Genomic DNA, 26,995 nt, shown 5'->3' with positions numbered 1-26,995 from the left:
GTGCACAGATCCACAGCAATGTAACCACATTCTTAACTGCCATCTGGGCGATTAGGAATGGGCATTAAAATGTTGGCTTATCCAGAGGTGCCCACATTCTGTGAGTGGACAAGAAATAAATTCCATGGCAGAGATAGGCAACAAATGCTGGCCTTGCCAGTGGCACCAGTATGATGCCATGCAAAGAATAAAATAAAAATTTTGGCACCTTTGAATAGAGTGTGGGAAAGTCAGCAAGCGCTCTTTCTCTAATTCCTATCAAATGATATTTGTGCAGGTGTATGTCTGCCTGAATTTTCAATGGCGTAATGCGAAGAGGATTTGTAACACCCACTGTCAAATTGCTTTCAGCCTCTCAATACTTACACAGATGTTTTGATACTGATAAGTAGATACACTGCCATATTTAGAATAATGTATTGTCTTACAGAAGGAGGAGAGAAAATTATCAGGTGGTTTGAAAAGTCATTATCAATGTCTGTGTCATTAACTGACTAGCGATCCATCATCACATCCTGATATAGTTCAGAAAATTGCAGTTTTATCTCACCTGAACAAGTTATAGGTGATTTTCAACAACAAAAACAAAGTTGCTGGAAAAGCTCAGCAGGTCTGGCAGCATCTGTGAAGGAAGAAACAGAGTTAACGTTTCGGGTCCGGTGACCCTTCCTCAGAACTGGGGGAGTGTCACTCGACCTGAAATGTTAACTCTAATTTTTTCCTTCACAGATGCTGCCAGACCTGCTGAGCTTTTCCAGCAACCTTGTTTTTGTTCCTGATTTGTGGCATCCGCAGTACTTTTGGTTTTTATTAGAGGTGATTTTTCACTCAGACAATCATATCATGACCTCTTTGGGGTTTTCTGTTCAATATTCATTGTTTACTTCCAAAGTGAAGCTCATGCCACATGTGTACCTTACAACCTGAATAGCATCATGGGACAGAGGGGTAGGAAGGCTGCCCACAGGTTGTTCTGCTCTGGAACTATTTGGAGCAGAGATGGTTGGGCACTTGGTACCCATCTGTCACCCTCCCACCCAATTAAATGCCCGTTGCCACCAAGATTGTCTTGGAAGAAGAGCACCATGCTTGTGTTGTGTCATTGAAGATGTGATCCACATTGTCTGCTCTCTCACTAACTGCCCTCTGAAATGGCCTTGTGAGTATTCATTTCCAGGACACTTAGAAATGGTGAACAAAAGCTAGCCTTGCCAGTGACATCACATGCAAAGAATAAAATTAATAAAATAACTTATTTTTAATTATAAATCCAATTTCCTTTTGGAAGTTGCTTTTAAATCTGTTTCATCCATCCGGTCAGGTATTCCTGATCATAATGAATTGCTAAATTAAAAACTTCCCCCATCTGGTTCTAACAGAAAGAAATCACCACTGTCAGCTGCTTTCTGAATATACCAAGCACCACCAGATGATCTCCTTGTGAACAGACAATTGCACCCCTGTCTCTAAAGAAGAATTAAGCTATAGAGTGATAGATGAATGTCATTAACATTGAACGGGTAAATAGACAGAATCCACCACAAACACTACAGTTGCAATAACTGCAAGTTTACAAAACCTTACCTAGAAGTGCTCAAACAACAGTCTCTTCCTAGCTCTGTAACTATGTGGCTTTAGATAATTATAGACCATCATATGAAGGGATGGTGCCTGGTGGTATTATCACTGGACTGTTAACATAAAGATCCAGCTACTGTTCTACACGCTCAGGCCTGAATCCTGCCACAGCAGATAGGGGGATTTGAATTCAAAAAATAAAATCAAGAATTAAGAGTTTAATGAATCCACTGTTATTGAGTCATACAGTCATAGAGTCCTACAGCACAGAGACAGGCCATTTGGCCCAAACTGGTCCATGCCAACTAAAATGTCCATCCACGCTAACACCATTTCCCAGCACTTGGTGCAAATCCTCTTCATCCTTTTCTTCCATGTATTGGTACAAATGACTTTTAAGTGTTGTAAATGTACCTGCCTCAACCACTTCTGCTGGTAGCTCATTCCATATGTGTACCACCCTCTGTGTAATAAAGTTGCCCCTCAGGTTCCCATGTATTCTTTCCTCTCTTACCTTAAATTGTTTCCCTCTAGTCCTCGATTCCCCAACCCTGGGAAAAAGATTGGGTGCATTCACCCTATCCATGCTTTTTATGATCTTATACACTTCTATAAGGTCTCCCATTAATCTTTTATGCTCTCAACAAAAAAGTCCTAGCTTGTCCAACCTCTGCCTATTACTATATCGCTTGAGTCCTGGCAATAACCTTGCAAATTTCTTCTGCAATCTTTCTAGTTGAACAACATCTTCCAATAGCAAGCTAGCCAAAATTGAACTCAATATTCCAAGTGCAGCCTCACCAACCTCCTTACAGCTGCAATACAACTCCCTAACTTGTACACGCAGTGCCCTGACTGATGAAGGACAGTGTTGCAAAAGCCTTCTTCACTGCCCTGTCTACCTGTGACTCCATTTTCAGAGAACTGTGCACCTGAACTCCAAGGCCCCCCTGTTTCATTACACTCCTTTAGGCCCTACCATTCACCATGAAATTCCTAACTTGATTTGATTTTCCAAAATGCAACACCTCAGACTTATCTATATTAAACTCCATTTGCCATTTCGTGGCCTACATCCCCAGGTGATCACAATCCTGCTGCAACTTCTGTGCCATTTCTTACTGTCCATTGATATGGATAACGAACAGCAATTAGCCCAGAGCATATCCCTGAGGCTCACCACTAGTCACAGACCTCGAGCCAGTTAAGCATTCTTCCGCTATTACTCTCTTCTTCCTACCATCAAGACAACCGTGCATCCAATTTGGTCTATAGTTTACAGATTACTCTTTGCAGTCCTTCTTGAAAAAGGTCGCAACATTTGCTACCTTCCAGTCTTCCAGATTGTCACTTCTGACTAACGATGATGCAAATATATCGGCCAGGGCCCCAGCAATTTCTTTTCTTGCAGGGTTCTTGGATATATCTTGTCAGGGCCAGGAGATTTATCCACCTTCATACCTCCTAATACTTTCAACACCTCTACTGTGATATAGACTGTCCCCACGATATCGCTGTCAACTTCCCTAAGTCCCCAATCTTCATGTGTTTCTCCACAGTAAACACAGAGGAGAAATATTCATTGAGGACCTTGCCCATTTCCTGTGGTCCCACATATACATGTCCACTTTAGTCCTTGAGGGGTCCTATTCTCTCTCTAGTGATTCTTTTTCCTTTAATATACTTAAAAGATCTCTTTGGATTTACCCTAATCTTCTCAGCCAAAGCTATCGCATACCCCCTTTATGTCATCCTGATTTCCTTCTTCAGTAAACTCCTGTATCCCCGATAAAATTTCAGGCATTCCCTTGATCCAAGCTGCCTGTTCCTGAACAATGTCTCCTTCTCATTTGTGGTCAAAGCCTCAATATGTTTTGACCTCCAGGGTTCCCTATTCCTGCCAACCTTGCCCTTCATCATCATAAGAGCATATAGACCTTGAGCTCTAGGTATCATATTTTTAAAGGCCTCCCACTTAGTGCAGGTCACTTTGCCTGGAAAGAAACTACAATCAACCTCAGCAATCTCCTGTCTAATTTCATCAAAATTAACCTTGATCCAACATGGGACTTCAACCTGTGAATCAGTTTTGTGCTTCTCCATAATTATTTTAAAACTAATAGAACAATGGTCACTGGTCCCAAAGTGCTCCCTCACTGTCACCTGTCCTGCCCTATTCCCCAAGAGTAGGTTGAGTTTTGCTCCTTACCAAGTATGACCCTCTAAATACTGCTTGAGGAAACTTTTCTGAACGCATTTAACAAATGCCACCACATCTAAGCCATTAACACTATGGCAGTTCCTGTCTATGTTACGAAAATGAAAATCCCTCATGTTGACAACCCTATTACTCTCCCCGCACATTTGTTCCTCAAATTCCTGTTGACTATTTGGAGGCCATAGTACAATCCCAATAACATCACCACTCCCTTCATATTTCTTAACTCAACTCACAAAGCCTCACTGGATGTTTCCCCAATTATTTCATCTCTGACTACTGCTGTGATACTCCCTGAACAAAAAATGCAACTTCCCCTCCCCTCTTTCCTCCACCTCTGTTCCACCAGTACTCTGGCACATTAAGGTGCCAATCCTGTCCCTCCCTTAGCCACGTTTCTGTAATGACTGTGATATCTCAGTCCCACTTACGTATCCACATCCTGAGTTCATCGATCTTACCTGTCAACCCTCTTGCATTGAAATACATGCAATTTAATCCAACAGTCATTCCTCATTCCTTATTCTGGTTCATCCTGACCTGTCTCTTCAACTTGCTGTTTCTGATTACTGTATTTCCTTCCAGCCTCATACGTGCCTCAATGCTGTTTAGGATTCCACCACCACAGACCATCAATCCCCACCCCGCCAATCTAGTTTAAAGCCTCTCTTGCAGCAACAGCAAATCTGTCAGCCAGGATATTTTGTTTCCCTCCAAATCAGGTGCGTTGTTAGGGAAAACCCGTCTGGTTTGCTAATATTCTTCACATTCTTCTAAACTGAAGCAAGCTAAAGCTTTTCTGATGAAGGGTCTAGGCCTGAAACGTCAGCTTTTGTGCTCCCAAGATGCTGCTTGGCCTGCTGTGTTCATCCAGCTCCACACTTTGCTATCTCCGAATCCCCAACATCCGCAGTCCCCATTATCTCTAAAGCTTTTCAATGTCGCTGTGTCCAATCATAAGAACTTCACATAAACAAATTTCCATTTACACTCCAGGGACTCTTTCTCCCTCATACTGATTTAAAAGAAAACAATATTCTATAACACTAACAAATTAATCAATAAGGCGCCTCCCATACAGACTAAAACCAATATTTCAATAATTTGAAACAAAAACTCCAAAATAAATCACAGCTTACATCACCCTACAATGATCAAGGTCATACTGTCTTGTAGTTTGAAAATGGATTAACAGCTCCAAAGTGTTAAAAGGTCTTTGAAATTAAACTATGAATATAAATGCTTGTTTCTTTAATACATAAAAGGGAGTTAAATGAAATGAATAGTTTTGTTTTCAATCATTACGTGCTTTTTTGTAAAATGGCAAATTCACCCACAGACACATGAACTTTATTCAGTCTCAACAGGGGTGTTGAGGATTGTATATGTACAATACTGAGTTAGCTTCCATTGAAGTTTAGTGGAAAAGGGTGATGGATCGGAGTCATTGTTGGTATGAGTTGGCACATGGGCTATGTAGGGACTTGGATTGGGTAAAGAATCCTAGTTTGGTATAAGGGCTATGAAGGACCATGAATAACAGATAGAGAGGAATTGGTTAGCGTAAAACTAAGCGGATAGAAAATGTGAATTAGGATAGATGGAGCAAGGGGAAGTGATGGGATAAAGGTGTGAAGATAAGAGGGCTGGTTGATGTTTTAGTGTTTGTATTAAAGCTGGGACAAAGTACCAGAAAACAGAGGCAAGTCTTTTGTACAGCATGCTGCTGCTCAATGCAGCTCCATTATGGGATCAGCAGGCCTGATTCCAACTTTATCTGCACCCAATCCTAAAAGAACAATCCATTTCTTTGGCTAAATTTTCCCGGATCAATTTTGCTGCACAGCATTCCCAGCTTGGGAGTGAGAATTCAGGCACATGAGTCAATGATCTTCCAGCCCACCAAATTGATGTCCTCCCAACCTTACAAACACAACAATTTACGAGTGACAATTATGCAAAAAAAGTGCCAAGAAATGTTCTTAAGGCATACTTGAACTCGAAAAGATTCACATGATTTTGGGCACGTGTCTAGATTCATCTCTCAGACGCAACTAATAAGTGCTCCTACATTGTAGACATGAAAACCATGAATGTCATAACTAAAACGAAAAGACCTTATAGGTCACCCAAGTGAGACAATGAAATGCTTTAATCTTGTCACAAATATGCATGAATGTTTGAACAACTTGTCATTTATCGTCTTTTCTTAACAATATGTTGTTCCACATCCTATCAGAAAAGAAGCTGCACACTTTAATTGTGTGGATGGGTGTAGCCAATACCTCTTGGAAAGCTTGGTCCCTCTATTCTAAAAGCCTTCGTGAAGCTGCATTAATGCACATTTCATTAGTAAGAACGCAATTCTAATCTCGTTAGGAAGGAAAGAAAGGTAATAATACAAAGCAATACAAATGAGACATTTTATCTGTGTTGAACAAATGGTGCATTGACATGAGAAATTAGATTAGAAGAGATGATGTTATAGCAAAAGGAGAATGTATATGAGGAAATGTGGGATTTTTGCAGAATATTGTGGGCAGGATTGAAAGGACAATATTGGACAAATATTGAAAATGTCTCATTGGTTATAGAATAGCTTCTTGGATTCATTGTAAAAAAAGTGAGGATCATTGTATTAAAAAGCATATTTCACCATCTCACAATATCCCAGGGCATTTGCAGTTGAAGAATTTAGTTTTGATTGGAACTGTAAGTGCAGTTTATCATTGCCACCTTGTAGACTAATGGAGGGTGACTCCTTTGAGTTTGAGAAAGAGATTGGCCATGATAAGACTTTATTCCTTGGAATGTTGGAGAATGAGGGGTGTTCTTCTCGAGGTGTATAAAATCATCACGGGCATAGATAGGATGAACATGTTTAGTCTTTAACCAGGAATGGGGAATTGAAAACTAGAGGGCACAGGTTTACGGTGAGAGGAGAAAGCTTTAAGAAGGACCTGAGGGGCAACTTCCTCACACAGAGAGTGGTGCATATATGTTATGGGCTGCCAGATAAAGTGGTTGAGCCAGGTACAATAGCACCACTTAAGAAACACCTGGATGGGAAGGATTTAGAGAGATATTGACCAAATGTGGGCAGTTGGAACTAACTGAGTGTGCACCAGTTTGAGCCTGTTTCCACGCTGTATTACTCTATAACTCTTTATCAAAGTTCATTAATAAATTCATAGAATGGGAACAATACAGAAGGAGACCATTCAGCCTGACATACCCATGCTATTTTTCTGTAAGGTTCATTCAGCTAGTCCCACTCAATTGTCTCTTTCCCATGCCCCTTCAACATCATTTTCTTAGATAATTGCCAATTGGATACAAAATTGTCTCGATGGCAGAAGTCAGACAGTGGTGGTGCAGGGTTGATTTTTGGCCTGGGGGATTGATACTAGTGGTGTTCCACAGGGATTGGTGCTTGGTTCACTTTTGTTTGTCATTTATGTAAATAATTTGGATGAAAATATAGAAGGCATGGCGAGTAAGTTTGTGGATCACAGCAAAATTAGTGGCATAATAAACAGTGAAGAAAATTATCTGAGATTACAAAGAGATCTTGATCAAACGGGTCAATTGGCTGAGGAGTGTCAGACGGAATCTACTTTGCAATTGTTCATTAAGTCGCCGAGCTGATTGTTCTGTCATGTGCAGAAGTTTCAATATCTTTGTAGGTAACATCATCAGTGCGACCTCTAATCAAAGCATTAGTGTTTTGCATCTTTCTGGATTAATATGATCCTCTGGTGTGATGGTCTTGTTGTTTCTGGTTCTGTTGTTTTAGCAGACGTCTGTATACAAAGTCTATTTAAATATGTTTGTTAATGGAGTCCTGTGTTGAGAATCAGGCTTCCAGAAATTCCCTTGCATGTCTGGTGTTCTCTTGTCCCAGTATGGTCACTTTGTCCCGGTTGAACTGATGGCCCTTATTGTTTCTGTGTGTTGAGACAAGCGAATATAGGCCTGCCTTTTTACTGCCAGCTGCTGTTCGTGTATCCTGGCATCAGTTTCCTCCCTGTTTGTCCAATGTATTATTTATTGCACTTGCTGCATGGTATTCTGCATATGGCCTTGTTTCCTGTCAGTATGGAGTCTTTAGTCTTCGATAACATTTGGCATAGTGTTGCTGTAGGTTTGTGTGCAATCATGATCTTATGCAGTGTTTGGAGTCTGGTAGTCATTTCAGTTATATTTTTGATTTAGGGTGGTGTCGCTAGTGTCTTCTATTGTACTGTGTCCTCTGATTGTCGTTTGTTTTGTAGGCATCTGCTAACAAAATTTCTTGGGTATCCATTCTCGGTGAAAACTTTGCATCGGTGTTCCTCTTCCATTCTCCAGAGGTCTGGGGTGTTGCAGTGTGATGTGGCTCATTTGAATGGTGCCTTGATGCAGCTCCGTTTGTGTATGAGGGATGCTTGCTATTGAAGATAAGGATTTGGTCCGTCTGTGTGGCCTTCCTGTAAACTTGGTCCCGAATTTGCTGTTAGTCAGTCTCTCTACCACTACGTCAAAGAATGGGATCTGTTTGTTGTTTTCTTCCTCTCTAATGAAATTTATATTTACAAAGATGTTGTTAAGAAGTTGGTGGGTTTCTTCTACTTTTGGGTATTTATTTATTACAAATATGTCGTCCACGCAGCTTACCCACAGTTTCAGTTGGATTTTAGGAAAGATTGTGTGTTCCAATCTCTGCATCACTGTTTCTGCGATGAAACCTGAGATAGGTGGTCCCATTGGTGTGCTGTTGATCTGTTTGCATATCATTGAATTTATTGCATTTTTGTAAAACAAACAAGTGAAGGATGTACACAATTAAAAGTAGGGCCTTGGGTAGTGTTATAGAACTGAGGGATCGAGGAGTTCAGATACATAATTCTTTAAAGTTTGCATCACATGTAGACTGGGTGGTTAAGAAGGCATTTAGCACACTTCCCTTCATTGCTCAGACCTTTGAGTATAGGAATTGGAGCATCATTTGAGGTTGTACAGGACATCGGGTCAGGCCTTTTTAGTGGCACTGCATTGAATACTATATCATGTCTCCTTGCCATAAGAAGGATATTATTAAGCTTGAGAGGGTTCAGAAAAGATTTACTAGGATTGTGACGAGAATGGAGGGCTTGGGCTATAAGGAGACGCTGGATACACTGGGACTATTTTCACTGGAGCACAAGACGTTAAAGGGTGACCTTATAGAGGTTTATAAAACCATGTGGGGTATAGCTAAGGTGAATAGAGGTGTCTTTGCCCCAGTGTGAGGGATTTTACCTCTAAGGTGCCTCTTTTTAGGATGAGAAGATAAAGATTTAAAAAAGACATAAGGCGTAATTTTTTTACACAGAGAGTGGTTCACGTGTGGAATGTACTTCCATAAGAAGTGGTGGATGCAGGTGCAATTACAATGTTTAGAAGATAGTTGGAGAAGTACATGAATAACAAGTGTTTGGAGGGATATGGGGCCAAGCATAGGCAGGTAGGACTGGCTTAGTTTGGGATGATTGGTTGGCTTGGATTGTTTGGACAACAGAGTCTGTTTCCATGCTGTTTGACTTAATGACAGCTATGACTTTATAACTATCCAATTTAATATCCGAAGCATTGACAGCTCCCTTTCTCCAGATGCTGCCTGGCTTGCTGTGTTCTTCCAGCCTCCTGCTTTTCTACCAATTTCCTCTCGAAAGCTTAACTGAACCTGCCTTCATCAATCACTCAGCCTGGGCATTCCAGATCCTAATCTTTCCCTGTGTGAGGAAAGCCAGTGCTAGAAATCAGAAACAAGATAAAAAAATTGCTGGAAAATCTCAGTTGGCCTGGCAATATCTGCAGAGAGAAAGGAGAGTTAACACTTCCTACCTGGTGACTCTTTTTCACAACAGGGTCTATTATCTTCTCTTCCTGAAAAGTTCAGCTAATGTTGTTAAATCTCCTACTATTACTCCCTTTTACTCTTATATTTCTCAGAAATTTGCTTTTCATATCTGCACTTCTATTTCTCTTGGTGTATCAGCATGTCCATAGTACACTCCCAGCAATGTGATAGCATCTTTTTGGTTTTTATGTTCCATCCATACATGACTTCATTTGAGGAGCCTTCTAAGATGTCATCCCTCCTTACAGCTGTAATTGATCTCTTGGTAAATATTACAGTACTTTCTCCACTTTTACCTCCTCCCCTATCTTAAGACCCAGTTGAGACCCAGTATTCTGAAATATTGAACTACCAATTCTGCCTCATTCAGAACCATGTCTCAGTCATTGCAATCACATCATAGCCCCATGTTTTGAGTTGTTATCTCAACTCATCCGCTGAATCCAGTGACATTACCAATGCTCCCTTGCCCTATTAATCCTCCCAAAATCCTCAGCTTTACACAGTTACTCTTGAGAAGCAGGAATGTGTAACAGAGTCAGTTGGAATTAGGATGGTGCATTTAAGTACAACGCCTTCAGTCCTGCACTGGCTAGGCTCCTTCACATACTTGACCCCTTATCTGCTGTGCCTGAAGTTAGATTCCTGACACCTTCTACACTATCTGTTCTATTACTTGCACTGGCAACTTTAATAGCCTGCACTGAACCATTCCCCCACTTTCGATGTTTCTGTAATTTTTCATACCACAGAGCCACCTCCCCACTACAGCCATAATCATATGAATGGCAGAGATATCTTGAAGGGCCAAATGGCCTGCTCCTGTTCTTATTTTCTATGTTGCTACAAGACTGTCATACTGTGGCAGAAAGACATCTGCCAGTCTTAACAAAGTAGTGATCAGAGATAATGTGAACTGCAGATGCTGGAGAATCCAAGACAACAAAGTGTGAAGCTGGATGAACTCAGCAGGCCAAGCAGCATCTCAGGACCACAAAAGTTGACGTTTCGGGCCTAGACCTGATGAGTTAAATTTGTAATGCATTACTATGGACATGCTGATACACCAAGAGAAATAGAAGTGCAGATATGAAAAGCAAATTTCTGATGAAGGAGAAGTTTCAGCATACCGTGAGATCAGCTGTATAAAGGATAGACATTTCTAACAATGTTGAAATTTAACTTGCAATCTCTGCTAGAAGTCCAGAAACAGATAGCTGAAAGACAAAGTGAAGGCTACTGAAGTACCACCCAGACAATAATATATTATGGAGCCTAATTATTCATATTCAATCACTAACACATCCTATAATCTAGGCCAATTTTCCTTTCAAATAGCTTTTAAAGGCTTGGGAATCACAAGAATCACTTTAGCACTTTGAGTTAAATTTGTAATGCAAGGAATTCCTCAGAAATAATCATACAACAATGGTACTCAATTCATATTCAGAGAAAGCAATCAATTTGCTGAGATCAACAGCAACATTTCATCGTATTATCCTAACGGGCATGCTTTCATGGAAAGACGTATCCAGATGAACCAAAGAAACTTAGTGTGAATACTGTGAGACAAAGGGACACCTGAACCTTGCCAATCCATACCTCTGCAAATCACCAGAAGAGATAATGAATAAAAGAAAATAGAAATCTTCCAAGCAAAAGACATCATCCAGGTTACCAGAAGGAAGGGAACCAAGAAACCCATTGAAGCACGGGAAGGAGTAAGACAAGCATGCCAATTCCCTACCTGTAGCCTCGAAAGGATAAATTGCACACATTCTGTCTCCAATCATAAAGTCTGGAAACCAGCAAAAGTTGTTGATAAGACCAAGACACCAAATTCACGCAGAACAGAGACTAAAACTGGTCAGCAATTGAGAAGAAACAGTGTCCACATTTAATCTAGACCATCGCTGGAACAATGGGGAAGACAAACAACAACACGAGGGGATAACTTAATGACAGTAAATACAACTCCTGCACCACAAAAAGTAACAATGCCTGTGTAGTGTGCCAACTCACTACTAAAAGCTGCAAATGTCAAATCTACAGGACAGAAGATCAGCATTTTGCCATCTAAATGATAACACAATTTTCTTTTGAAAAAAGAATTTGAAAGAATTCAACAAAAAATGTAAAGAAAACCAAAGGAGGGCTTTTGTTTATTTTCAAAGAAGTTGCTTGCAGCATTATATTTTATGAGAAAGAAAAAAGAATGTTATGTTTTGGTATATATATATTCAAATGCTTTCGAGCTTGAAACTAAAATGTTATAAAGGAATTTTAGTCAAGATCAGAAGTGGCAGGGTGGCTCATTGGTTAGCACAGCTGCCTCACAATCCTTGAGACCTGGGTTTGATTTTAGCCTCAAGGGACTGTGTGGATTTTGCACATTTGCCCTGTGTTTGTATGGGTTTCCTACTTTTAAGTTTTATTGGCAGAGGGATTCAGTTCCGGAGCCGTGATGTCACGCTGCAACTGTACAAAACACTAGTGCGGCCTCATTTGGAATATTGCGTGCAGTTCCAGTTGCCCCATTACAGGAAGGATGTGGGAGCATTGGAAACGATGCAGAGGAGATTTACCAGGATGTTGCCTGGTCTGGAGCGCAGGCCCTATGAAGAAAGGCTGAGGGACTTGGGTCTGTTCTCATTGGAGAGTAGGAGGCTAAGAGGGGATTTATTAGAGACATACAAGATGATCAGAGGATTAGATAGGGTGGACAGTGAGAGTCTTTTTCCGAGGATGATGACTTCAGCTTGTAGAAGTGGGCATAGCTACAAATTGAGGGGTGGTAGATTTACGACAGATGTCAGAGGCAGGTTCTTTACTCAGAGAGTGGTAAGTGTGTGGAATGCCCTGCCTGCCAATGTAGTTAGCTCAGCCACATTAGGGGCATTTAAACTGCTCTTGGATAAACATATGGATAATGATGGGATAGTGTAGGGGGAGGGGCTTAGATTAGTTTACAGGTTGGCACAACATCGAGGGCCGAAGGGCCTGTTCTGCGCTGTATTGTTCTATGTTCTATATTCTATGTTCTATGTTCTTTTATTTTCCGTGAATAAAAGAAATCATTCACCCATCCCTAACTGACCATTGCTGTGGGCCCGGAGTGACATGTAGGCAAGGATGGCCAGTTTCCTTCCCTAAAGGACATCAGTGAACAATCAACAATGGATTCATGGTCATTATTAGGCTCTTAAATCCAGATATTTTATGGAATTCAAATTCCACTATCTACCATAACAGGATTTGAACCTGGGTACCCAGAACATTATCTGAGTTTCTGGATTAACAGTCCAGCAATAATACCAGAGGCCATTGCTCGCCACCTCCCCCCAAGCCCACCAGCACAATAATCACCATAGAACTATGAGTTAAATTTGCTATGCAAGAACTCCTCAAAAATGATGATGCAAAAATGACACCCAATTTATATTCAGAGAATGTAATGTATTTGCTGAGATCAACAGCTTCATTTTATCATATTATCTTAAGGGACACATATTTATGGAAAGACATATCCAGATGAGGGATATGTTACGAGGGATAGGGTGGCATGGTAGCTCTAGTGGTTAGCACTGCTGCTTCACAGTACCAGTGACCTGTGTTCAATTCACCTTCGGGTGATTGTCGTGTAGAGATTGCACATTCTCCCCATGCCTGTGTGGGTTTCCTCAGGGTTCTCCACTTACCCTCCCACAGTTCAAAGAGGCACAAGATTGGCCATGCTAAATTTCCTGTAGTGTTCAGGGATGTGTAGGTTATAGGGGGGTGTGTCTGGGTAGGATGTTCTTCAGAGGGTCATTATAGACTCAATGGGCTGAGTGGCCTGATTTCACACTGCAGGGATTCTATGATTCTATTTTCACAGCTGTACCCGAGAAGCGTGTCATTTGGAGCAGAGATAATGGGAACTGAAGCTCCTGGAGAATCCGAGATAACAAAGTGTGGAGTTGGATGAACACAGCAGGCCTAGCAGCATCTTAGGACCACAAAAGCTGATGTTTCAGGCCTAGATGCTTCATCAGAAAAGGGGGATGGGGACAGGGTTCTGAAACAACTACACCTCCCAGTCGCGAACCATTTCAACTCCCCCTCCCATTCCTTAGACGACATGTCCATCCTGGGCCTCCTGCAGCGTCATAATGATGCCACCCGAAGGTTGCAGAAACAGCAACTCATATTCCACTTGGGAACCCTGCAGCCCAATGGTATCAATGTGGATTTCACCAGCTTCAAAATCTCTCCTCCCCGCACTGTATCCCAAAACCAGTCTAGCTTGTACCCCGCCTCCCTAACCTGTTCTTCCTCTCACCTATCCGCTCCTCCCACCTCAAGCCGCACCTCCATTTCCTACCTACTAATCTCATTCTACCCCCTTGAGCTGTCCATCCTCCCCAGACTGACTTATCCCCTCCCTCCCTCCCCACCTGTACTCTCCTCTCCACCTATCTTCTCCTCTATCCATCTTCAATCCACTTCCCCCTCTCTCCCTATTTATTTCAGAACCCTCTCCCCATCCCCCTTTTCTGATGAAGGGTCTAGGCCCAAAACGTCAGCTTTTGTGCCCCTAAGATGCTGCTTGTCCTGCTGTGTTTGTCCAGCTCCACACTTTGTTAAGTTTGTCATTTGGACTTGGGGCAGTCTGAACCAGGTGTCACTCCTGTACAAGCAGATTGCAAGAATTAAACAAGACAAAGTTTTCACTTCTTTGTCGTGAGATGTAATTATTCACAAAATAACAGAATATAGAACGAACATCTCACGGGCGGTCATCCCAAATCACAACTTCCCTGGTGTTTATACTCCAAAGGCAGAAAATAAAGTTGAGTATTATCAGATCAGCCATAATTTCATTGAATGATGGCACAGACTTGATGGGAATAATGGCTTACTTCTGCTCCTGTGGTTTATGAATGACACAACTCCCAGATTGACTTTTTCTCACCTTATCAACATAACCTTCCATTTGGCTGATTACTGCTTATACTTACAATGTGGTGATGAGAACACTGGTTGAGTTTCTCCGCTTCCTTTTTTAAAATGGAAACATTTAATTTGTTATCCCTCATCACGATATCGGATCGGAGAAGTAAAACTAATTTTGTTTCAGCTTTTTCTGAATGACATGTCAGCAAGATGTTTTCCATAAAATCCTGTAATGAGCTGTTATTGGACTATAATCAGGGTTCCTGCTGATTTAGAAGCTTTAAGCCACGTCAGAGTGGGTAATCTTTTCTCATTGGAAACTGTCAGAAATCAGATGCTGTCAATTCTCATTTGGAACATTTTGTACAGCACGAGGGCTGGATGCACTTAATGGGTCTGCAATTTGATTATGGGTTTTTTAAAAAAAAGCCTGAATTTTGGAGTAGTAAAAATAACCACAAAGATGTGCTGCCAAAGCTCAACCAGCTTACTGACATCATTCAGGGAAAGGAACCTGCTAACTTCAGCTAGTCTGTGTAATGGTAGCCTGACATTAAGGTGGTTGAGTCTTAAAATTGTCCATTGGAGTGTAATTGGAAATTCTGCCAAACCATTCCAAAGCTCAGTGTTTTGTGGGAACACCATTTATTAAATGGACTGTAGCAGTTTGTGTTGTGTGCGGGTTCCTTCAAGTCCAAATTGGTCTGGTGTGGGTTAGGAAGCTCATCTTTCTGGTCAAACCACAGGAGTCTTGTTGGGTAAACTATATGAGGTTTATTGCATCACTGCAACTATTTACAAGTTGCAGGAGTATGACCTGCGATATGGCAAAGACTGACAGGAATACAATAGGTTCAGACTCATTGCTACAAGCTTATTCTTTACTTAATCAAGTCCATAATACACCAAGTGCATGTCCATATTACAGCATGTGGTGATTACTGCAGTCAATCGTATATTAATTCTTTTAGATCCATATATCAGTTCAAAGGCCCATTACGATCCTTTCTTTCTTTCTTTCTTCCTTTCCAGTATTGTTCAATGTTTGATGTATGATATTTTGAAACACTGAGGATTGCATTTTACAGTACCTCCGCAATAGGTAGACAAATTGGATGAGTAGTTGTGGGAGCGGGAGGTTGGTGGGGCATTTGGGGAGTAGTTGCTATGAGATGCTGTAGTGATGTGTTTACCTTCCATCCCTTACATTTTTACCAGCCTGGTGGAGCCATGGGGAAGCTCACCGAGCTGTATCCCAAGGATGGTCTATAAATGGCCATACCCTAAGACCCTCACCCTACTATACCACTGGAATTTAACTTGCAGCAGGAGGGGACCTCACTGAGTTGTCCAGCTGGCAGCTTTCACTGCATAGTCTCATGGCGAGAAAGGGGAGAGGGCACCTTCCTAATGGGAATCCTTGGCCCATCAGAAGCTGTTGATTGGCTGGCAGCTTGATCTCTATAGTGGGACTTGTTGCCGTGAGACAACCTTCAAATTATTTCGGGGCAAGCAGCTTTTAAGTGCCAACCAAAGGTGGACACTTCAGATCAAACAAAGTGTCACTGGAATCGAGATGTTAACTCTGTTTCCTCCTCACTGCCTGATTTGCTGAGTTTCTCTGGTAATTTCTGTTTTCATTTGTTTCAGATCAGCAGTTCCTTTTTAACTTTACCAGATCTTCTGTGTAGGGACGGGGACACAGTATCCAGCATAAAATACAGCCTATGGACTCCCTCCTGTTTTGAAGCTGAACTGAATTAGGTAATTATTGTGAATAGGCCTGAGATTATGGACCTGAATGCTTTATCTGTTGGCCTGGGAAGATATCAAAGATGAGGAGCAGGCAAACTATCCCCCATGGGCCACATAATATCACAAGCGGACCATGTTTTCCGGTTATTTTCACATTTCAGTTTGCAGCATTTACTGAAAACATACTTCAAAAAAATAAGCCGTAAAATATTTTGAGGCATCCAGTAGTTGTGAAAGATGCAATGCAAATACAAGGCATTTGTTCTTGCCATTGTTAACCCTGGTTTCTTGCACTGGTCAGCTCATAGGGTGAGTTAAGTAAAGGAGGTGCAAATTACCTGAGCGTGCAACGTGAACGCACACTCCTGCTCTCATCACCCTCAGTACGGAAATTAGTCATTTAAGTTGCACTGACTAAATGAGGAGTGAGTGTTGGAGCGTGTGACTTAAGTGACTGGAATTGTGGTGTTAAGAATTGAAGGTGAATGCAGGCCTTGCTTTGTCTCTCCTACTGTGTGCTTACGTGGCAGGATGGGGGAGAGATCGCCCTTACTTTGGAAATGAAGTGAACAAAGTAAAATGCCAAGAGCAAAAACTAATTGCTGGAAATAGCTCGGCAAGGATTGGCAGCATCTGTGAGGAAAAATCAGAGTTAACATTTTGGGTCTGGTGACCCTTCATCAGAAGTAAAATTCCATCCAGCCGACATGATTGTGTTGCATGGACTGGGGTCAGGCTTTCTGTGCTCTTCAGCAACTTTTGGGTTCCCTTTTCCGTCCATAAATACTGGGGTCTATATTTCTAGAATATGAGAATCAGGCACTACAAACAATGACATCCACAGGAATAAAAGAAACACAAAACATTTTACAAAGTAAAGACTGAAACATTTGCAACAATCGTTAGCCAGAAGTATTGAGTGGATTTTCCATCTTGGCCTCCTCTAGAGGTTGCCAGTTTCACAAGTGCCACTCTTCAGCTAATCTGATTCACTCCACGTCATTTCAAGAGATGGTTAGAAGCACTAGATATTGAAAAGGTTATTGGGCCTGACAGCATTGCAGCAAATGTTGTGAAGGTTTGTATCCAGAACTTTCCACACCTGTAGCCAAGCTGTTCCAACACAGTTATAAGACAGGCATCTACATGATAAATGGAACTTAACCATGAAAAGTGTGAGGTAACACATTTTTTCCTTCTTTATTCATTAGAAGGATGAGGGTGTCACTGGCCAGGCAGCATTTATCGCTCATCCCTAATTGCCCAGAGGGCAGTTGAGGGTCAACCACATTGCTGTGGGTCTAGGTCACACGTAGGCCAGGCCAAGTAAGGATGACAGGTTTCCTTCCCTAAAGAACATAGAACATAGAACATAGAACATTACAGCACAGTACAGGCCCTTCGGCCCTCGATGTTGTGCTGACCTGTCATACCGATCTCAAGCCCATCTAAACTACACTATTCCATGTATGTCCATATGCTTATCCAATGACGACTTAAATGTACCTAAAGTTGGCAAATCTACTACCGTTGCAGGCAAAGCGTTCCATTCCCTTACTACTCTCTGAGTAAAGAACCTGAGTGAACCAAATGGGATTTTCCAACAATTGACAATGGTCATCATTAGATTCTTAATTCCAGATTTTATTTAATTCAAATTCTACCATCTGCTGTTGTGGAATTTGAACCTGGGTCCCCAAAACAATACCTGGATCGCTGCATTAATACCCCTAGGCCATCCCCTCCTCTTGGGGAGGCAGGTAGCAAGGAAAAGGATTAGATTATGAATGGTAAGGCACTGGAAAGTGCTGTCGCTCTGAGGGACCAAGTTGTGCATGTCCACAGATCTCTAAAAATAACAGTGAAGGCAGAAACGCTGGTGAAGAAGGCATCTGGAACATTAGAGATAACAAAGTGTGGAGCTGGATGAATATAGCAGGCCAAGCAGCATCTTAGGAGCACAAAGCTAGCTTTTTTTTTTCGCTGCTGCATAGAATACAAGAGCAAGGAGATAATGCTGGAACTGTGTAAAGTGCTTGTTAGAACATAGCTAGAATCTTACAGAGATGATAAGGTGTGGAGCTGGATGAATATTACGGGCCAAGCAGCATCAGAGGAGTAGGAAGGCTGATGTTTCAGGCCTAGACCCTTCTTCAGAAAAATCCCAAATATTACATGTAAATCTTGTTATGGAAAGGATGTGATTGCACCAGAGAGGTCGTAAAGGAGATCTACCAGAATGCTGCCAGGACTGGAGGGACTCAGCTATGAGAAACCATTGGGTAGGTTGGGGTTACATTCCTTGGAACAGAGGGTTGATAGGGGCATCAATAGGGTAAATAAAAAGGCACGTTATCCAACAGTAGAGGGATCCATAACATGAGAAAACTGAAGGTAAAAGGTTGAAGGCTAAGGGGGGATTGAGGAGAAATGATTTCACTTGGAGGGTGGTGAATGTCTGCAATCACTGCCTGCAAGGATAGCTGAGTCGGAAATTCTTGTAATATTTAAGCAGTATTCAGCCAGTCATTTCCATTGCCTTGGCCTCCAGGGCCGTGGGCAAAAAGCTAAAAACTGTGTTGACATTGATCGGGTGACTGGGAGGACTGTATTGTTCATTGCCAAAAGTGTCATCTTATACAATGTATCTTCTGAGAAGTGTCTTGTTTTAGTATCCCATCTGAATAGAAGCACCTCGAGCAGTACAGCATTCGCTCAGTCAATATTTTCATAAGTAGTTTCGATATTCGAGAAGGGTTGTAAATGTAAGCCAGTGAACTACAAACCAATAAATCTTATGTCAGCGAATGGAAAACTATTGGAGACAATTCTGAAGGACAGCATTTATCTTCACTTGGAGAGATAAAACTTAGCCAGGGATAGACAGCAAAACTTTTTCAAAGGGAGGTTATGCCGAACAAATTTGTTTGAATTTTTTGAAGGGGTGACTAGGGATGTAGATAAGGCTAATGTAATTGATGTAGTTTACAGCAATTTCCAAAAAGCCCTTGACCAGGTCCCATAAGGAGACTTATCAGGAAGGAAAATGCACATGGAACATGGCGTAAATCAATAAAGCAGATTCAAAATTGGATCAATTGCAGGAGACGGAGGATGATGACAGAAGGCTACTTCAGTAACCGGAAGCCAGTGTCCAGTGGCATATCAACAGGATCTTGTTGCGTTGTCATTTATATGAATGACGTAAATGACTATGTGGGAGGTTAGATTAGTATGTTAGTAGATGATACAAAGATTGACTGAGTGGTTAACAGTGAAGTTGGAGATAGTAAAAGCTGCCGATGCTAGAGTCTGTGATAACACAGTATGGAGCTGGAGGAATACAGCAGGCCAGGCAGCATCAGAGGAGCAGGAGACCTGACATTTTGTGTGGGATCCTTTTTCCAAAGAAGGGGCCCGATCCAAAGTGTCAGCTTTCCTGCTTCTCTGATGCCACCTGGCCTGCTATATTCCTCCAGCTCCACACTGTGCTGTCTTATAACAGTGCAGTTGGTTGCCTTGGGTTGCAAGAATGGTCAAATGGGCAGAGATGTGGCAAATGGAATTCAACCTTGAAAAGCATGATGTGAAACACATGAGTAGGTGTAATTTGACAAGGAAATAATCAATGAATAGCATGGCACTAGGAGGTTCTGTGGAACAGAGGGAACAGAGAGACCTTGGTGTCTGAAGGTAGAAAGGCATGTTGGTAGGGTGGTGAAAAAAGCATATAGGACAATTACCTTAATCAACTTAGGCAAAGATTGCCAAAGGCAGGGAATTCATGTTCGAGATGTACAGAAATATATACAGTTCTGGTCACCACATTACAGGGAGGTTATGATTGCACTGGAGACGGTGCAAAGGAGATCCACCAGAATGCTGCCTGGATGGAAAATTTAAGCTATGAGGCAAGTTTGGATAAACTGGAGTTGTTGTTATTGGAACAGAGAAGATTGAGGGACAATCTGATCGAAGTCTACCAGATTATGAGGATCATGGACAGAGTGGATGAGGAGAAGCTGCTTCCCTTAGTGAAGGGTCAGTCATGAGAGGACAGAGGTTCAAGGTGAGGGGCAGGATGTTTAGGGGAGATATGAGAAAAAAAATCTTCTTACCCAGAGGGTAGTGACTGTCTGAAATAAGCTGTTTGGGAGGGACGGTAGCGGCGCGTTGCCTCATATCCTTTAAAAAGTATCTGGATGGACACTGGATGACATTCAAGGCTATGGGCCAAGTGCTGATAAATGACATTAGGTTGAAAGTCAGGCGTTTCACATGTGTTGCTGTAGACTCCAAGATAGCAAAGTGTGAAGCTGGGTGAACACAGCAGGCCAAGCAGCATCTCAGGAGCACAAAAGTTAACGTTTTGGGCCTAGACCCTTCTTCAGAGAGATGTCAGCTTTTGTGCTCCTGAGATGCTGCTTGGCCTGCTGTGTTCATCCAGCTTCACACTTTGCTATCTTGGATTCTCCAGCATCTGCAGTTCACATTATCTCAATCCTTGGTGCAGACTCAATGGGCCAAAGGGCCTCTCTGCATTGTATGATTCTAAGATTCTATCTAAGATTCTAAGTATTACTCTGTACTGTCAGCCCAGATCACACTCACATTTCCGGTGTATATCCTTACACCTGAGCCGAAAGGTCTGGGTTCAAATTCCACCTGTTCCAGAGGTGTGTAATAACATCTCTGAACAGGTTGCTTAGACAATCGTTTTTTTTTGTCACTTAAACCACAACCTTCTATGATAGGGACAAGAATACTGCCACAATGTCACAGCTGGCTCCCATAGCTCAGCAAAGCAGACTTTGCATTGAAATAGCTGCTAACAATTAATTGTAAGCTCTTTAGAAGCAGTTGTAATGTAAATTGCAATCTTGTCCAATCCAAAGCACTGTATCAGTGCCAATTCATTGGGCTGATGGCTACTAATTTGCAAACCACGTACTTCACGACTCTGTTGCCTTTATCAGTGAAACCCTTAATTAACAACTTAATCCAAAGTACTTTATGCTTGCTAAAGGGCAGTCAATGAGAGACTTAAATACAATTAGACAGACCAAGATGCTATTTCAAAAATAAGTTTTTAACCCCACGTTAGAACTGACATTTTCTTACAACGCTGTACCATCAATAGAAATGGATGTGAGAGAAGTTCAGTGCTCACTGCATTGGCTATAGTTAGAGTTGTCAACTCTCCAGCAGTTGAAGTTAATCTTCTGGATATCTACCAGGAAACCCAGAGAGAACTATCATAGTGCCATTAAAAAAAACAAAAGGTTTTTCAGCGTCTGAGGCGTTGCAAATGGCGTAATCCTCACTTTCAACCCCATGTCTTTTTCTTTATTGTCTTTGAACATTGTGTTGGACAAATAGTGGAAATTGGAGAATTGGTTTAGTAATTGGCATGGATAAGCAAGACACTGTGAAGATGGATACATTGTGTGACCAATGGTGGAATCCACTGGGGCTCAAACAGTTGAATGCAAGAGATGATATGTTGAAACCTTAGGGAATGCCTGTGACCAAAGTTGCCAACTCCTTGTCCCAGGGAGTAGAAAGGGCCTACCAGATCTATACATATCCCCAGAATAGTTCCTTCATCTGAGCATAATGAAGGAAGTGTACTTAAGGAGGCCCAGGCTCTGCATGCAGACTATGATTGGTGTGTGCTAACTTCTGTGACATTGGATAGGTTAAGGTATTGGTCGTGGTTTTGGATTTTGTAATCTTGAAGTTTATGAATTCAAATCCCACTATGGAATATTGTAAAATTCAATGAAACTATTAATTTGCAAGTTGAAAGCAAGAATAAGTTAACAGCAAGAACTGTGGGCTCATCCTAAACGTCTGAATCATTCACTGAAATGATCATTTCTAGTCTGTCACACACAAGGTTCTGATCCCATCTATAGTTACCTTTTAGAACACTTGAAGTGTTTCAGCAAAGGAGTTTGAACACCTATAGAGGACAAACCACCACCATAGCCTATATCTGGGCTGCAAGAAATTTGAAATGTGTGTCTTTTCCAGTATTGCCCAAATGCTGAGGACCAGTCAAATCACTACATTATAACTGGAGAAAACATTGCTCCTGCTGATGCTGCGGAGATCCTCCAGGCATTCATAGGATATAGGCATCACTGGTCAGGACAGTATTTACCACCCCATCCTTAATTGCCCAGAAAGCATTTAAAAATCAACAACATCACCATGGGTCTGGAACCATGTGTAGGCCAGATCAGATGAGGGTAGCAAATTTGCTTCCCTGAAGGGGATTAATGAACCAGATAGGTTTTTCCTGACAATCAGAAGCAATTGCTTGGTCATCGTTTGACTCTTAATCATGGACTTTTAATGAGCTCAAATTCCAACATTTGTTAGGGATGGGATTTGAACCTGGTTCTGGACTAAAAGTCTAAGAATAATGCCACTAAGCCATCGCCTGGCCTTAGATACCGAACATGATTTCGGCATTTTCCTACCCATTATTTCCACATCAAAATGGGAGGCCACAAAGAGAAGACCTTGTGGCCTAGTGAATCTACTATAAGAGCATAAGAAAAAAGAACAAGGGTAGGTCAAATGACTCTCTAAAGCCTGCTCTGCCATTCAATAAGATCATGATTGAACGAGCATTCCTCACGTCTGCTTTCCTGCCCTTTTCCTTTGGCTTCTCGACTAATCTATCTTTCTCAGCCTTAAACGTACACAAGGACTCACACCCCCTCAGGTATTTGTGGCAAGGAGATGCAAAGACAGACAATTCTCTGAAAGAAGAAATTTTTTCTCATCTCAGTCTAAAATTGGCACCCCTTTATTGTGATAGATTCTCTCATATCCAGTCAATCCCCTTAAGAATCCCATATCACTGCAATATCCTCTCATTCTTCTAAACTCCAGTGCATAGAGACCCAATATTTTTACCTTTTCTCATAAGACAAACCGTCTATGCCTGGGATCATTCTCATGAACTTCTCTGAACTGCCTCAAATGAAATAATATCTGTGAACTACTTCTTTTGAAATACTACCTAAGTGATCAGCCTCACCATGGGCATTTTTAGGGAATGGCTTCTTCGCTTAAACTCACCAACATTTCAACAATCACAACAGTAGAAGAGGCAATACAATCTTTTCTAAATTTCTGGTGTTTTCCAAAGGCCCTATGCATCATTGACTTTATTCCTTTATTCAGCCATGAACACTCCGATATATTAAAGGGGAAGAACAAGTAGTCCATCAACACAGAATGTAAGAAATGGAAACAGAGGAGAAAATATGATCCTTTGAGACTGTCCACAATTGATACCATCATACCTTGAGGGAAAGGTGGTGGTAATGCGAGACACACAGTATCCCTACATTGTGACCCACCAGGTCCACACTGACACTCTGGAGAGAAACCTACCCAGACCGATCCCATCAACCCTGCATTTCCCATGGTTAATCTGCCTAGCCCACACATCCTAGACACGATGGGCAATTTAACTTGGCCATTCCATCTAACCTGCACATCTTTGGACTGTGGGAAGAAACCTACACAGGCACAGGGAGAACATGGAAACTCTGCACAGACAGTTGTCCGAGGCTGGAATTGATCCTAGGTCCCCAGCAATGTTAGGTTGCATGCCGTGCCTCCCTATGCTAGTAATCCAATGTTTCAGGTTAATATTTTGAGGATAACGTTTCAAGTCCCACCATGGTAGACACTGAGATATACATTCAATAGAAATCTGGAATAAAAGCTAATGTAATAGTGACCATGTGATCACTGTTAATTGTTGCAAAAAGCTATTTGGTATATTACATCCTATTAGGGAAGGATCTAGCCTACGTGTGACTCCAAACTAACAGGAGGGTAGTTGAATCTTAACCATTCTCCAAGCAATTAGGAATGAGCAATAAATGCTGGCCCAGCTAATGACACCCACATCCCATGAATGGAAATACATTGAAAAACATTCTGCCTCAATTTCGCTTTCAAGTTACTTCCCTCACCTCACTAAACCTGTGCATTCACTGAATAGAGTGCATAATAAATGCAACAGAACAGCTCAATGGTTTGAATGTTCAGATTGCTACTACATTAATGGCAATATCCACGCTTAAAATAAATGGTAAAAGATAAAATCAGTTGAAACAATTTAGACTAATTATTCCTGTTCAACTCAGGCTCTATGAAGAAACAAAAAACTGAAAGAACAGCAGATGCTGGAGGTCATAAGCACAAACAGAAATTGCTGGAAAGACTCAGCAGGTCTGGCAGCATCTGTGAACAAAGAGCAGAGTTAACACTTTGGAGCTAGTTACTCCTTTTCAGAATACAGTTTGGAGCCCTTTGAGGGAATCTTTCCAAATGAAAACGGAGCACAGCTTGCAGATGAGCTTGTAACCAAGTGAATCTTCTGAAACAAATATCAACATCATCTCAAGCCATAGCACTATCCTCAGAGAGAGGTGACTGGTGGTGGCCTAACCTGAGGGTGACCAGAAATGGGGAAAGGTTGAGAAGGAGAGACCTTCATGGTAAGGTCAGCTATTACAGGAACTGGCCCTACACTGTTGGCTTCATTTTGCATCAAAAACCAGCCGTGGAGCCAAGTGAGCCAACCAAACTGTCTTCTGCAATGCCATTTAAGAGATTAATCTCACCAGCGTGTTCAAATATATCACGGCACATCTTTGGTGCTGGACACACTTTCTGGCCCAGAGGTAGGAACACTAGCTGTCTTTATGGGATTTGAATCTGTATCCAACAACTTTAAACTTGGTGCTTGGATCACTGACCCAAATGGCATTACCACTGTTGTTCTCATATCAAAACTATCATACAATTCCCATGGCTTATGGGCTTCTTGCAGTCCCTTGATTTCTTGAATTCCTCAAAATTGACTGAAAAGAAATTACATGGATTGAAAATGCTATAGCAACCTGCTAGTTTGTATATTTTTGTTGATGGATGAGCACTGGTAACTTTAATTCATGAACGTTTCTGCTGTTCTCCATGTAATGCCCTGTGGTTTGTCTTAGAAACTTGTGTGAAGGACGGCACCTCTAACAATGCTGCACTTCCCCAACACAACTGCAGTAAACTCAAGTAAATGTTGTGCTTTTTTAAAAAAAGAAACAAAAAAAGGGTAGTCTTTTACATGCGGAAAACTTTTGAGAGATTCCGAACATATTGATGATACCAATGGCCGTTGACCGTGGACTTGAAATCATCTGGGAACAGCTGTCTCAGGTTGCAGCAACCTGCCAGTGTCTCTTAAAGTTTTAATGATACAAAAGCGATGGTGATGGAGGATCACTAGACTGGTCCTGCCAATCCTCCTCCTAAAATTATCACAAGTTAAACGGCAACAAGGGACTTGGAGTTCAAAAGTCGACTTACAATATAAAATATCTGGAGAAGCCAAACATTTTGGACCCAAAAGTCGAGAGTTAACTCTGAAGTAATAACATAGTGTGGATGTGGAGGAACACAACAGGCCAGGCAGCATCAGAGGATCAGGAAAGTTGATGCTTCAGATTGGGAGCCCTCTTAATTTTTCTGAAGAGGGGTCTTGAAATGAAATGTCAACTTTCCTGTTCCTCCGATGCTGCTTGGCCTACAGTGTTCCTCCAGCTCCACGTTGCATTATCTCTGACTCCAACATCTGCAGTTCTTACTGTCTCTGACTTTGACGTGAGTTATTGAGTATTACCTGAGTAAATAGAGTACTTGCTGTACCATCATGTTAAATTCTTGTGCTTTATACACAAGGACAGAATGTGATAATCTGAATGTCCCCTCACACTGCAGGAGTTTCTATTGGGTACAGCAATTCCTCCTCTTCCCTCTCTAACTACAGCCGTGAGGTACAGGTGCAGTGTTGGCCATCATTTGCAACAAGATACATCTATGTGGTCTGGATGACCTTCACTCTATATTACATGCTTACCACTTCCAACTGCCAAGGCGTCATTGCTGGAGTGAGTTCGAAAGGCTATGTTGTGGCCTTGCTTGTCTTGCAGGGATGGGGAGTTTTGCCAAGTCCTCTGCTTTCCTGTTCGAAACCATCTTCCAATTCATTCTCGCACAAAAAAGAAGACGCATATTTGCAGCTTCCTTCACATTTGAAGGAAAGACAGGCTTTATATTTTGAAGGGACATGGAAGCATATACCCTGCAGGTGACTTGTGGGAATAGGCAACAGTCTGGCAAGGATCAATACACGCTTTGCTTTTCTTGACTGATGCAAATGCTGCCCTTTGTGGTGCTTACAAGCTGTCAGGAGAATAGAGCAGCATATGGAAATAGGACAGACTGAGCAACATATGGCATGCATCTCCTAATGCGCCTGCTTTATCTCAACGGGGCAGCAGTCTCCTCTCTGATTAGCAAACATTGATTTTGAATGTACGCTGCCTCTTTTATTGATTATGCAAAGCTTTCCTTTCTACTTGAGAAGAGAAAATGCACTATCCCATTTCTGATTGGAATACCAATTTGCATCAGCTGCTAATGTAGTATCTTAGTAATTGTAGAGTTGGGTTTTCAGGACCATTGCATCAACCTCAGGTGGATATTTTATCTTCCACTTCATGCAGTTTCTGTTACACAAACGATTTCTGGTCCCATTA

The 26,995-nt window shown here is 41.7% G+C and overlaps 1 long non-coding RNA gene across 1 annotated transcript in view; it reads right to left on the bottom strand.

Moving 5' to 3' along the window:
- LOC125465550 (uncharacterized) overlaps window positions 1-26,550 on the bottom strand; it is an 81,053-nt gene extending 54,503 nt beyond the window's left edge. The window contains exon 1 of the long non-coding RNA XR_007250277.2: window positions 26,314-26,550. This is a non-coding gene — a long non-coding RNA (uncharacterized LOC125465550). The remainder of the gene's footprint in view (window positions 1-26,313) is intronic.
- Between the last annotated feature and the right edge of the window lie 445 nt (window positions 26,551-26,995).

This window comes from Stegostoma tigrinum, chromosome 1 (assembly GCF_030684315.1).
Source record: "Stegostoma tigrinum isolate sSteTig4 chromosome 1, sSteTig4.hap1, whole genome shotgun sequence".
Taxonomy (NCBI): Eukaryota; Metazoa; Chordata; class Chondrichthyes; order Orectolobiformes; family Stegostomatidae; genus Stegostoma; species Stegostoma tigrinum.
This window is presented reverse-complemented; position numbering and strand designations above follow the sequence as displayed.